The following is an 11,772-nucleotide window of genomic DNA, read 5'->3' on the forward strand; positions in this document are numbered from 1 at the left end:
TATGAATCATGATGGTATGGGAACCGTTATGAATCATGATGGTATGGGAACCGTTATGAATCATGATGGTATGGGAACCGTTATGAATCATGATGGTATGGGAACCGTTATGAATCATGATGGTATGGGAACCGTTATGAATCATGATGGTATGGGAACCGTTATGAATCATGATGGTATGGGAACCGTTATGAATCATGATGGTATGGGAACCGTTATGAATCATGATGGTATGGGAACCGTTATGAATCATGATGGTATGGGAACCGTTATGAATCATGATGGTATGGGAACCGTTATGAATCATGATGGTATGGGAACCGTTATGAATCATGATGGTATGGGAACCGTTATGAATCATGATGGTATGGGAACCGTTATGAATCATGATGGTATGGGAACCGTTATGAATCATGATGGTATGGGAACCGTTATGAATCATGATGGTATGGGAACCGTTATGAATCATGATGGTATGGGAACCGTTATGAATCATGATGGTATGGGAACCGTTATGAATCATGATGGTATGGGAACCGTTATGAATCATGATGGTATGGGAACCGTTATGAATCATGATGGTATGGGAACCGTTATGAATCATGATGGTATGGGAACCGTTATGAATCATGATGGTATGGGAACCGTTATGAATCATGATGGTATGGGAACCGTTATGAATCATGATGGTATGGGAACCGTTATGAATCATGATGGTATGGGAACCGTTATGAATCATGATGGTATGGGAACCGTTATGAATCATGATGGTATGGGAACCGTTATGAATCATGATGGTATGGGAACCGTTATGAATCATGATGGTATGGGAACCGTTATGAATCATGATGGTATGGGAACCGTTATGAATCATGATGGTATGGGAACCGTTATGAATCATGATGGTATGGGAACCGTTATGAATCATGATGGTATGGGAACCGTTATGAATCATGATGGTATGGGAACCGTTATGAATCATGATGGTATGGGAACCGTTATGAATCATGATGGTATGGGAACCGTTATGAATCATGATGGTATGGGAACCGTTATGAATCATGATGGTATGGGAACCGTTATGAATCATGATGGTATGGGAACCGTTATGAATCATGATGGTATGGGAACCGTTATGAATCATGATGGTATGGGAACCGTTATGAATCATGATGGTATGGGAACCGTTATGAATCATGATGGTATGGGAACCGTTATGAATCATGATGGTATGGGAACCGTTATGAATCATGATGGTATCGGAACCGTTATGAATCATGATGGTATGGGAACCGTTATGAATCATGATGGTATGGGAACCGTTATGAATCATGATGGTATAGGAACCGTTATGAATCATGATGGTATGGGAACCGTTATGAATCATGATGGTATGGGAACCGTTATGAATCATGATGGTATAGAAACCGTTATGAATCATGATGGTATGGGAACCGTTATGAATCATGATGGTATGGGAACCGTTATGAATCATGATGGTATCGGAACCGTTATGAATCATGATGGTATGGGAACCGTTATGAATCATGATGGTATGGGAACCGTTATGAATCATGATGGTATGGGAACCGTTATGAATCATGATGGTATGGGAACCGTTATGAATCATGATGGTATGGGAACCGTTATGAATCATGATGGTATAGAAACCGTTGTGAATCATGATGGTATCGGAACCGTTGTGAATCATGATGGTATGGGAACCGTTATGAATCATGATGGTATGGGAACCGTTATGAATCATGATGGTATGGAACCGTTATGAATCATGATGGTATGGGAACCGTTATGAATCATGATGGTATGGGAACCGTTATGAATCATGATGGTATGGGAACCGTTATGAATCATGATGGTATGGGAACCGTTATGAATCATGATGGTATGGGAACCGTTATGAATCATGATGGTATGGGAACCGTTGTGAATCATGATGGTATGGGAACCGTTATGAATCATGATGGTATGGGAACCGTTGTGAATCTCGTACCTATGATTCATAGTGAGTGAACCCAGGTGCCTTGGTGTGGTAACATAGCTGTTCTGGTGAGGGTGGAGGTGACGGCTACGGACTTACCAGTGAATTATCATCCATGGCATTATTTTGGACGGGTTTAATGACGTTCAGTCACAACTGCCACACTTGCTTGGTGGTTAACACTCATTTATTTCACGATTTTGGGTTGTTTCCAGCCTATCTATTTTCCAGATTATATTTTTATATAGGGCCACTATCTGGACACAGAGTGTCACAAAATGAAATAATTATTTAGGGTTAAATTAAGAACAGAGAAACTTGGCAACTTGAGCTTGAACAGTTATGTGCTACCCTGCCGCCCGCAGTCATGTTGGCAACGCTGGTCAGTCGTGATGGCTTAGTCCCGGCGACTCCACTTCCCCCCTGGCCGTCTGGGGGCGCTCCAATCTGGACTTTTTTTCGCTCTGGATATTTCTTTTTGTCTCCTACTTGTTATCTTAAATAATCAACATAATGTAGATGTTCACCGCAATATAATGATACTGTGTACGCAGAGATATAAAACTGATACAGTATCGATTTAAATTTTAACGATAAAATTGGCGGTCAAAATAGCAACAACCAATGAGGTGTGCGTGTCAGGTAGGAGGGAAGTGGAGTGGGCCGGTTATGGTAGTAGTGTTGCCAAGATGACTGCGGTATAGCTATAGGTAATGATAGACTTTACGTTTGTCTTACACAACAACACAGAGCCGGGCCCCCGGGGAACTGAGTGAGTCTTTACCTTTCCAAGGTTTCTGGGAATCGAGACTAAACACTGGAGACTGAGTTTATATCCCTCATACATCAGTATTATAAGGATCCGTTATACTGCTTCCAGCAATTAGAGAGAGAGAGAGAGAGAGAGAGAGAGAGAGAGAGAGAGAGAGAGAGAGAGAGAGAGAGAGAGAGAGACTGATGGGGTTGTGTGATTAGAATAACCATACAGGACGAACAGGAACATTAGTTTATTGCAGTAACATGACAAATTAACCTTAATTACATTTAATGTGACCTTCATCCCCCAACCACGGCCATCAACAACTTGGTGAATCCTTGTGGCAACACAATGGACGAAGTTTCTGCAGACACTGGGGGCGGCGACGAAGGCTGTACCATACCTCGCGTGCAGTGTCCATGATGTCTTGTTGGTTCCTGGCCTCACTCACCCTCCATTCCCGGCTCATAATTGCCCACAGCTTCTCTGTAGGGATCATGTCACACCCTTCGTGGGCCAGTCCAAGACTTGGATTTCCATGTGGGCACTAGACCACCACACATTGCTCTACTGGTGTGTATTGAGCACTTATCCTGCACCAGCTGGATGACATTTGACTGTGGGACGGTCATGGTGCGAACAGGAGGATGAAGAACATCTAATATTTCACTGTATTGCTGGCTGTTACAGTGACCTTACCAGCTGGCCAGGCCCAGGTTTCCACCTCCATCCCCAACATGACCCTTGCACTCTGCCTCAGTGTTGAAGCTGGCAGATATGTTCAGAACTGTAACGGGTATTGTGAGGGCGCCTCCAGCACAGTCTTGAACCTGCCTCAACAGAGGAGAACATTTTTCATATGTCAACATGATAACGTCTTCCCAGTCACCTTCTCCCACTCCTAAATGTTGTAGGGCAGATCCCAGGCGCGCGTGCTTGCCTGTGTGCTTGGTTCAGTTGCTCTTCCTCAGCAGGAGTGTGGCAGTGTAGGTGTTGTTCCTGGAGACGGCGTCTGGTGGTGCCTGCATGACACTGCTGCGTCTGTGGCTGACGTGGACAGCTGACCTCATGGCTCTGTCCCGCACGACCTACCTACCCCAGCCGTTCATCCTCCTCACACGTCCTGCACAACCTGCTCCAGCCGTTCATCCTGCTCACACGTCCTGCACAACCTGTCCCATCCGTTCATCCTGCTCACACGTCCTGCACAACCTGTCCCATCCGTTCATCCTGCTCACACGTCCTGCACAACCTGTCCTATCCGTTCATCCTCCTCATGCGTCCTGCACAACCTGTCCCAGCCGTTCATCCTGCTCACACGTCCTGCACAACCTGTCCCATCCGTTCATCCTCCTCATGCGTCCTGCACAACCTGTCCCAGCCGTTCATCCTGCTCACACGTCCTGCACAACCTGTCCCATCCGTTCATCCTCCTCATGCGTCCTGCACAACCTGTCCCAGCCGTTCATCCTCCTCACACGTCCTGCACAACCTGTCCCAGCCGTTCATCCTGCTCACACGTCCTGCACGACCTGCCCCAGCCGTTCATCCTCCTCACGCGTCCTGCACCGGGGTCGTCCACTTGGTGGTCTGGTGCGAGCCGACCTCTCCTACTGCCATCTTATCCACCTCGCTGCTCTCTGAGGAGGCCGTGTGGGGCAGCAGCAGTTCTGGCCACTGGTGTCCCAAGCAATGACTATATACATCATGATAGGAAAGCCACTGCTCCAACCAATACAAAAATGGATGACCAAAATACGTGTTGGCAACTTTGTGGGTCTCTCTCTCACGCCCTCTATAGTCATGACGCATAACCTTATTCTTCATGGGTCACTAATATAAATCTTTATTAAATACAAACGGCAGTATATAGTTTCACTCATCCTGATGTTATGTAGTTGTCATGTTTATCTCACCTTCAGATTTTCTCCTAGTACACATATGGTCAATAACAGGAGTAAAGGGTCTTATACTTCCCTTCATTCAACTGACGTAGCAGAAATTTAACCTATTTGCTTTTCTTCCATTTTGCTTTATCATTTATCTGTTAATAATAGTATATACATTTTTATCATCCTGATGTTATGTAAGATATTTTGATCACAACTGTCTGTTCTCCGTGTATCATCTTGTATGTGGTTGCTCAGTAACATGAGCATAATCATTTTTCGCTCATCCGCAATCTATGTATTGGATATTTCTCTCTATTTTCTCACAATTTCTCTTCTCTTTCAAATATTTCTTAATTATCTAATAGATCAACAACAGGTACACATTTATCTAATATAGTGCAAATAAGAGCATGTTAAACACACAGACCTTTCCAATCACCAGTATATAAATAGGATTTGCAGTCGCCATCTGCATGAATGATGCATAACAAAGATTAGCTTTGATGTATGATATAGCATTGCACATAAGCAGTGCAGACATATACACCTACACTGTAAGTTTCACAATCCTGCACCTACTGAACACCTTACAAAACAGGAAGATCTTGTTTCTGTTGGGAGGATGTCATCTGTCCAGTCACATAATTTCTTGATACAAAATGATAACTGCAGCAGACGTTGTAGCTTGTGTGTAACTTGTCTACACTCACATTCATAATATGAGGCACACAGTCTGCCACATGATACACCTGCACAAACAATGATCACAATAGGGAATTCTTCCAAATTAAGAGAAGTTTACAAATACGTGGCATGGCGCCCCTGCTCATGAACCATTGTCAACTCTATTATTGTTACGATTCATTAGGAATGAGTGAGAATGAGGGGGGGGGTATAATCCTCATAAGTCAAAATCGTTATCATTGACAAGAAAACAAATGTAAACACTACACAGTAAATACGCATATAAAGCGTGTGAAAAATAGTGTATCGTGTAAGGGAAGAACGTCACAAAATATATCACTTATACATGCACAATTTACTTGTTTTTCATTATTTTTTCAAAGAAATAGTGAGCGTATATTTTTGTAAATGTTAAACAGTTATTTGTGAAATCAAGGCCATTGCTACGATGCAAAGGTAAGCAAGAAACAGTTGTTTACTTACGGGAAAAATGATCTGGTGACGGTTGATGGCAACGCTAAGTATAGGGCCCGGCAGTGGAAGCAGCGCATCCTCCGAAAACATTATGATGGCTTTACTTAGTAGATTTATGGTCATAATCATAGTCTATTTTTCTTAGTATTATACTTTCCTCGTTATTTTCACAATTAGATATTTTTTGTTTTATAACTGAATATCAGACGTGATCAATAATGTAGTTTTGTCCATTGTATTGCCAGAGCGGAGTTCGGACACATGGCAGTGCGAGATATCAGTTGTGGTTTATTGTTAACGACACACCTGAATAAACCGAGTCTAGTGTCTTGTAGATCAGGCAGGTACTGCCGCTCGTTACACATCACAATATCATCATCATCATCATCACATAAGGCTGCACCTCACTATTATTGACCTGATATATCTGTATGTTAACCTTACTTGTCAACAACAACATTAAACAACTCCTGCAGTTATGAAGAATGAGTGACATTTCCTATTTCTTGTGAGACATAAATCAAGTTTCATAAATCCCGTAGATTCAAGATGGATCGTCTTATTATAATAGGAAAATATTCCTTCATCTAATGCGACAAGAAAATGATATATGTTTCATTTAAGAGTTTAATGTCATCTTCAACGTAAGTCCATCCATGATGGACTGTAGAATTTCCATCGTTTGAGTGAGCCTATGTTGATAATACCTGCAGAAAACTAGGAGTGAGTTGTGCTTGTAATGTCCAGGTCAATCCAATGGTCCATTATGGCAAGGTCAACACAATGTGGTCAAGTGACTCATTACTGGATTCACATCTAAGCTTCACCAGCTAAGCTTATCCCAAGCCTTTCTCTCGTGTCCAGCCTAACTCTCATCCCATGACCCACCCACTCTCTCTCTCTCTCTCTCTCTCTCTCTCTCTCTCTCTCTCTCTCTCTCTCTCTCTCTCTCTCTCTCTCTCTCTCTCTCTCTCTCTCTCCAGTGTGGAATAATTCAGTTAATCAGTTATCATAACGCAGTGGTATATCATGCTACCTTCTCAACCACTGATCTCTCCCTGGCCAGGTAACATACCAACATTGATTAACCCATGTCACCTGCTTTGTAAGAGTAAGTAAGTTTTATAATATCATTCATCAACATTAGGAATGATATAGTCATGGTAAGTCGGGAGGCTGGAGCTTAAGTTTATCCTTACTATTGTCTTTATAACAGAAAGTGAAGGGATGCATGTCCTTGGTGATGGGATGTATGACATATTCATGTTCATTCTGCCTTGTGTCCAGCTTCTCTTATCATAAGATTACGTCTCATTCACAGCGTCATTCTCATCCCATGCTTCTCTCATTCATAACATTTTTCACATCCCAAGCCTCTAACGCCTGTCCTGCCATTCTCATATAAAGTCTCTCTCTTTCACATCATCACTTTCCTGACAAACATATCTCATGTTCAGACTCCCTCATCTCAAGCCTCTCTCACTTCTAAAGCCTCTCTCTTGTACCACTTCTTTCATCCAAAGTCACTCCATCTTTCACAACCCAACCCTCATCCCAGGTCAGTCTCTCTGGTACAACCCTACACTCATCCCAAGCCTCTCTCTCTGGTACAACCCTACACTCATCCCAGGTCAGTCTCTCTGGTATAACCCAACCCTCATCCCATGTCTCTCTCTCTGGTACAACCCAACCCTCATCCCAGGTCTCTCTCTCTGGTACAACCCTACACTCATTCCAGGTCTCTCTCTCTGGTACAACCCAACCCTCATCCCATGTCTCTCTCTCAGGTACAACCCAACCCTCATCCCAAGCCTCTCTCTCTGGTACAACCCTACACTCATCCCAGGTCTCTCTCTCTGGTAGAACCCAACCCTCATCCCATGTCTCTCTCTCTGGTACAACCCTACACTCATCCCAGGTCTCTCTCTCTGGTACAACCCAACACTCATCCCAAGCCTCTCTCTCTGGTACAACCCAACCCTCATCCCAAGCCTCTCTCTCTGGTACAACCCAACCCTCATCCCAAGCCTCTCTCTCTGGTACAACCTAATGCTCATCCCAAGCCTCTCTCTCTGGTACAACCTAATGCTCATCCCAAGCCTCTCTCTCCTTCAAAGCCTCACTCTCCGGCCAAACATCTTGTGTTCAGCCTCTCTCATCGTAAGCCTCTCTCTCCTTCAAAGCCTCACTCTCCGGCCAAACATCTTGTGTTCAGCCTCTCTCATCCCGAGCCTTTCTCTCCTACAAAGCCCCACTCTCATCCCAGGCCTCCCTCTCCCTCCCTCTACACCAGCGGTATTTCAACATTTTCAGTGTTGCAGGTCCACATGAATTTGGGGAAGAATTAGAGAAATTATGGAACTCTTTATAATGTGTCTCATTTTCACAATGTTGCTTGAAATCTTACAGTTGCAGGTGCCGGGCTACCACAATAACCGCCACCTGATTGCCACTCTCCTGGAGGAGGAGGAAGAAGCCGATGTTGTGATAGTAAACATCACATGATGTATCACTAATGGTCATAAGATCAAACATTATGGCTACACATCCCGACAATCACCAGACTGTGTGTGGCACAGCATGAAGGACGGAGTCGCCCGCCAGTCTTGTACGAAGCACAATACAATATCTCACTACTTCCTGCCGCTTTCAATACTTTCTATAGGTCAAGACACTCACACTACGTACGTACGTACATACACCGTTCTATTATCCTTTGTACATCTTCACAACTGGCGTTTTGGACCTTATCTGAATGAGTCACATCAAATGGTTATCAAGGACACAGAATACATAACACCTGTCCACTGTTCTTGTCTTTCATACTCTATCATTCTTACTTGCTTGCCATTATTACACGTAAGTTCACCTGGGAACTTATCATGTTTCATTTTCTTCGTGGACTCATAGTAATATATATATATATATATATATATATATATATATATACGAACTAAGAGGATATGAACGCGCACTTTCATAGAACATACAAACCTTGAACAGCCAGGATTGAACCCGGGACCCCTGTGCAACAGGCGGGAGCGTTACCGCTAGGCTATGATGGCCCCTGATAGGGAAATAACTATTAAGGCTGGCCGGGGTGTACTGGTGATGCCTTTGACCTAAAATGTAAGTTCAAGCCCGTAGGCCGACCTTGGACATAGCTTGAATCCTTTTGTGTTCACTATAATCATCTTTATTACATCTCCTCTCCTTAATCCCTTTATCTTCACTATGCAAGGCTTATTATAATCTTCACTACAACCTCATGTTCATATGGCCTTATCTTGACTAAGCTGGTTTCAAGGAAGGCTTTAGATTTTACCCGCTCACACAAACAACGTACTTACACGGGGCCCCACGAGTGTAAAACTCCCTCCTAATACAGTGCAAATACATGATTACACACACCTACACACACCACCACTAACAATACACAGAGAAATAACCTTTTCGGTTGGCTTTGGATCCGTCCTTGAACGTAGTTTGGAGGATTTGGGGGATCAGGTCAATAAGGTTAAGTTCACTACAACCTCATATTCACTAACGTGAATCTTCACTACTAGCTTATTCTCACTTAATTATATCTTCACGATACCCTCTTCTGCACTACACCGTTACTTCTACCATACCATCATCATTGTACTCCCTGATGTTCACTAGAAATAGTTCTTATCTTCACTACATAATCATTTTGAATAAACTTTACTCTTTAATAATCCTTATCTCTACTACATTCGTATCTTCACCACAACCTATCTTGACAATATCCTTATAATCACTACACTCTTCTTCACTACACTCTCATCTTAACATCATCCTTCTGTTTACCGAACTTAGTTCAAAGTCTGACTTGAACATAGCTTTGGAAAGTTTGTGTACCTCATTGTGTTACCTCCTTATTATCATTGTAAAGGCAAGTGTCACTACTCCCTAACTAAACCCTCATCGTCACTACACTCTCATCATTATCATTACTTCTTGATGTTCAATACAAAATTTTAACATATACATTTATCTTCACTAGAGAATAATTTTCATTGCACCTTAATCTTCATTACTCCTTGTTTCAGCTACATTCGTATCTTCCATTCATTCTTATATCTTATATTAATTACATCTTTACAATATCTTTATATCTTCTCTGTTCCGTCTTTTGGAAAATTGAAAGTGAAAGTAAAGGATTTCCGGCCTTCTGCTCCCTCCCCTTTTAGTCGCCTTGTACGACACGCAGGGAATACGTGGCAAGTATACTTTCTTCCCTATCCCCAGGGATAACAGCATCTGGTGTTCCCAGACGGTCACCCATCCAAGTACTAACCAGACCCAACGTTGCTTAACTTCCCTGATCGGACGATATATATATATATATATATATATATATATATATATATATATATATATATATATATATATATGCATATATATATATATATATATATATATATATATATATATATATATATATATATATATATATCATATATATATATGAATGAAAACAATGAATTTCCCAAATAACAAAAATGGAAGCGCCGGGGTTTGAACCCGGGACCTCTCGCATGCCAAGCGAGTGCTCTACCACTGAGCTACGCCCCCAAGAACATATTTTGTGACATAGTATTATATGAAGCACTGAGATTACCACGGCAAAATACTGTTTGACCGACCGTTGCCGACTAGCCGGCAAAATAACCACAGGGTAATTCTCCATGTTGCTGTCGTGTTTTCCTCTCAATTTTCCACAAAGAAATGAGTTTTAATTTTTCACTGTCGTTGCAATAGACTGGAACTAAGCAATAGACTGGAACTATGTAATAAACTGGAACTAAGAAATAGACTGGAACTAAGCTGACCTGGTATGAGGTCAGAGCCCTCATTATCATCACTGCTAACTACCGGAAGCAGATTAAGTCGTTCCACAACCGATGTCCGGCCCATGTTAACTCTGATGTGCCCAGCAGTTGGAGGAGGATCGCCAGAAGCTTCTGGAAGATTTCAAGGACGTCTTGGTGGACCTGACCCTTTCAGATAAGGTCTAAAACCCCAATTTATTGTGAAGATCTTCGCTATAACGTTGGATGAACATACTGAATGTTGCACACATGTGATGAGGACAAAATGAAAAAATAAAAAGACAAAAATTATGTCTGGTGTGGGTCTCGAACACACGACCTTGAGTTTATCAGACTCATGCTCTACCACTGAGCTAACTAGACAATAGAAAATACGTCTGTTTCTTCAATTTGAAATAATGAAAATCTTTGCGAGGCAGCGTTAAGAAAAGAGAGATGTCTTTGACGAAATTTACTTGCTTGACTCCTTCTTCTGTTCCTCATTATCGAAAATAAACATATATATATATATATATATATATATATATATATATATATATATATATATATATATATTTTTTCTTTTTTTTTATTATACTTTGTCGCTGTCTCCCGCGTTTGCGAGGTAGCGCAAGGAAACAGACGAAAGAAATGGCCCAACCCCCCCCCACACACATGCATATACATACGTCCACACACGCAAATATACATACCGACACAGCTTTCCATGGTTTACCCCAGACGCTTCACATGCCTTGCTTCAATCCACTGACAGCACGTCAACCCCGGTATACCACATCGCTCCAATTCACTCTATTCCTTGCCCTCCTTTCACCCTCCTGCATGTTCAGGCCCCGATCACACAAAATCCTTTTCACTCCATCTTTCCACCTCCAATTTGGTCTCCCTCTTCTCCTTGTTCCCTCCACCTCCGACACATATATCCTCTTGGTCAATCTTTCCTCACTCATCCTCTCCATGTGCCCAAACCACTTCAAAACACCCTCTTCTGCTCTCTCAACCACGCTCTTTATATTTCCACACATCTCTCTTACACTTACGTTACTCACTCGATCAAACCACCTCACACCACACATTGTCCTCAAACATCTCATTTCCAGCACATCCATC

At 42.4% G+C, this 11,772-nt stretch overlaps 1 non-coding gene across 1 annotated transcript; it reads right to left on the reverse strand.

Annotated features, from left to right (window-relative positions):
* Window positions 1-10,953: 10,953 nt before the first annotated feature.
* On the reverse strand, window positions 10,954-11,025 carry TRNAI-GAU (transfer RNA isoleucine (anticodon GAU)). Its single transcript has one exon. It is a non-coding gene; the product is annotated as a tRNA-Ile (tRNA).
* Window positions 11,026-11,772: the final 747 nt, after the last annotated feature.

Source organism: Panulirus ornatus, chromosome 70 (genome assembly GCF_036320965.1).
Source record: "Panulirus ornatus isolate Po-2019 chromosome 70, ASM3632096v1, whole genome shotgun sequence".
NCBI classification, from domain to species: Eukaryota; Metazoa; Arthropoda; class Malacostraca; order Decapoda; family Palinuridae; genus Panulirus; species Panulirus ornatus.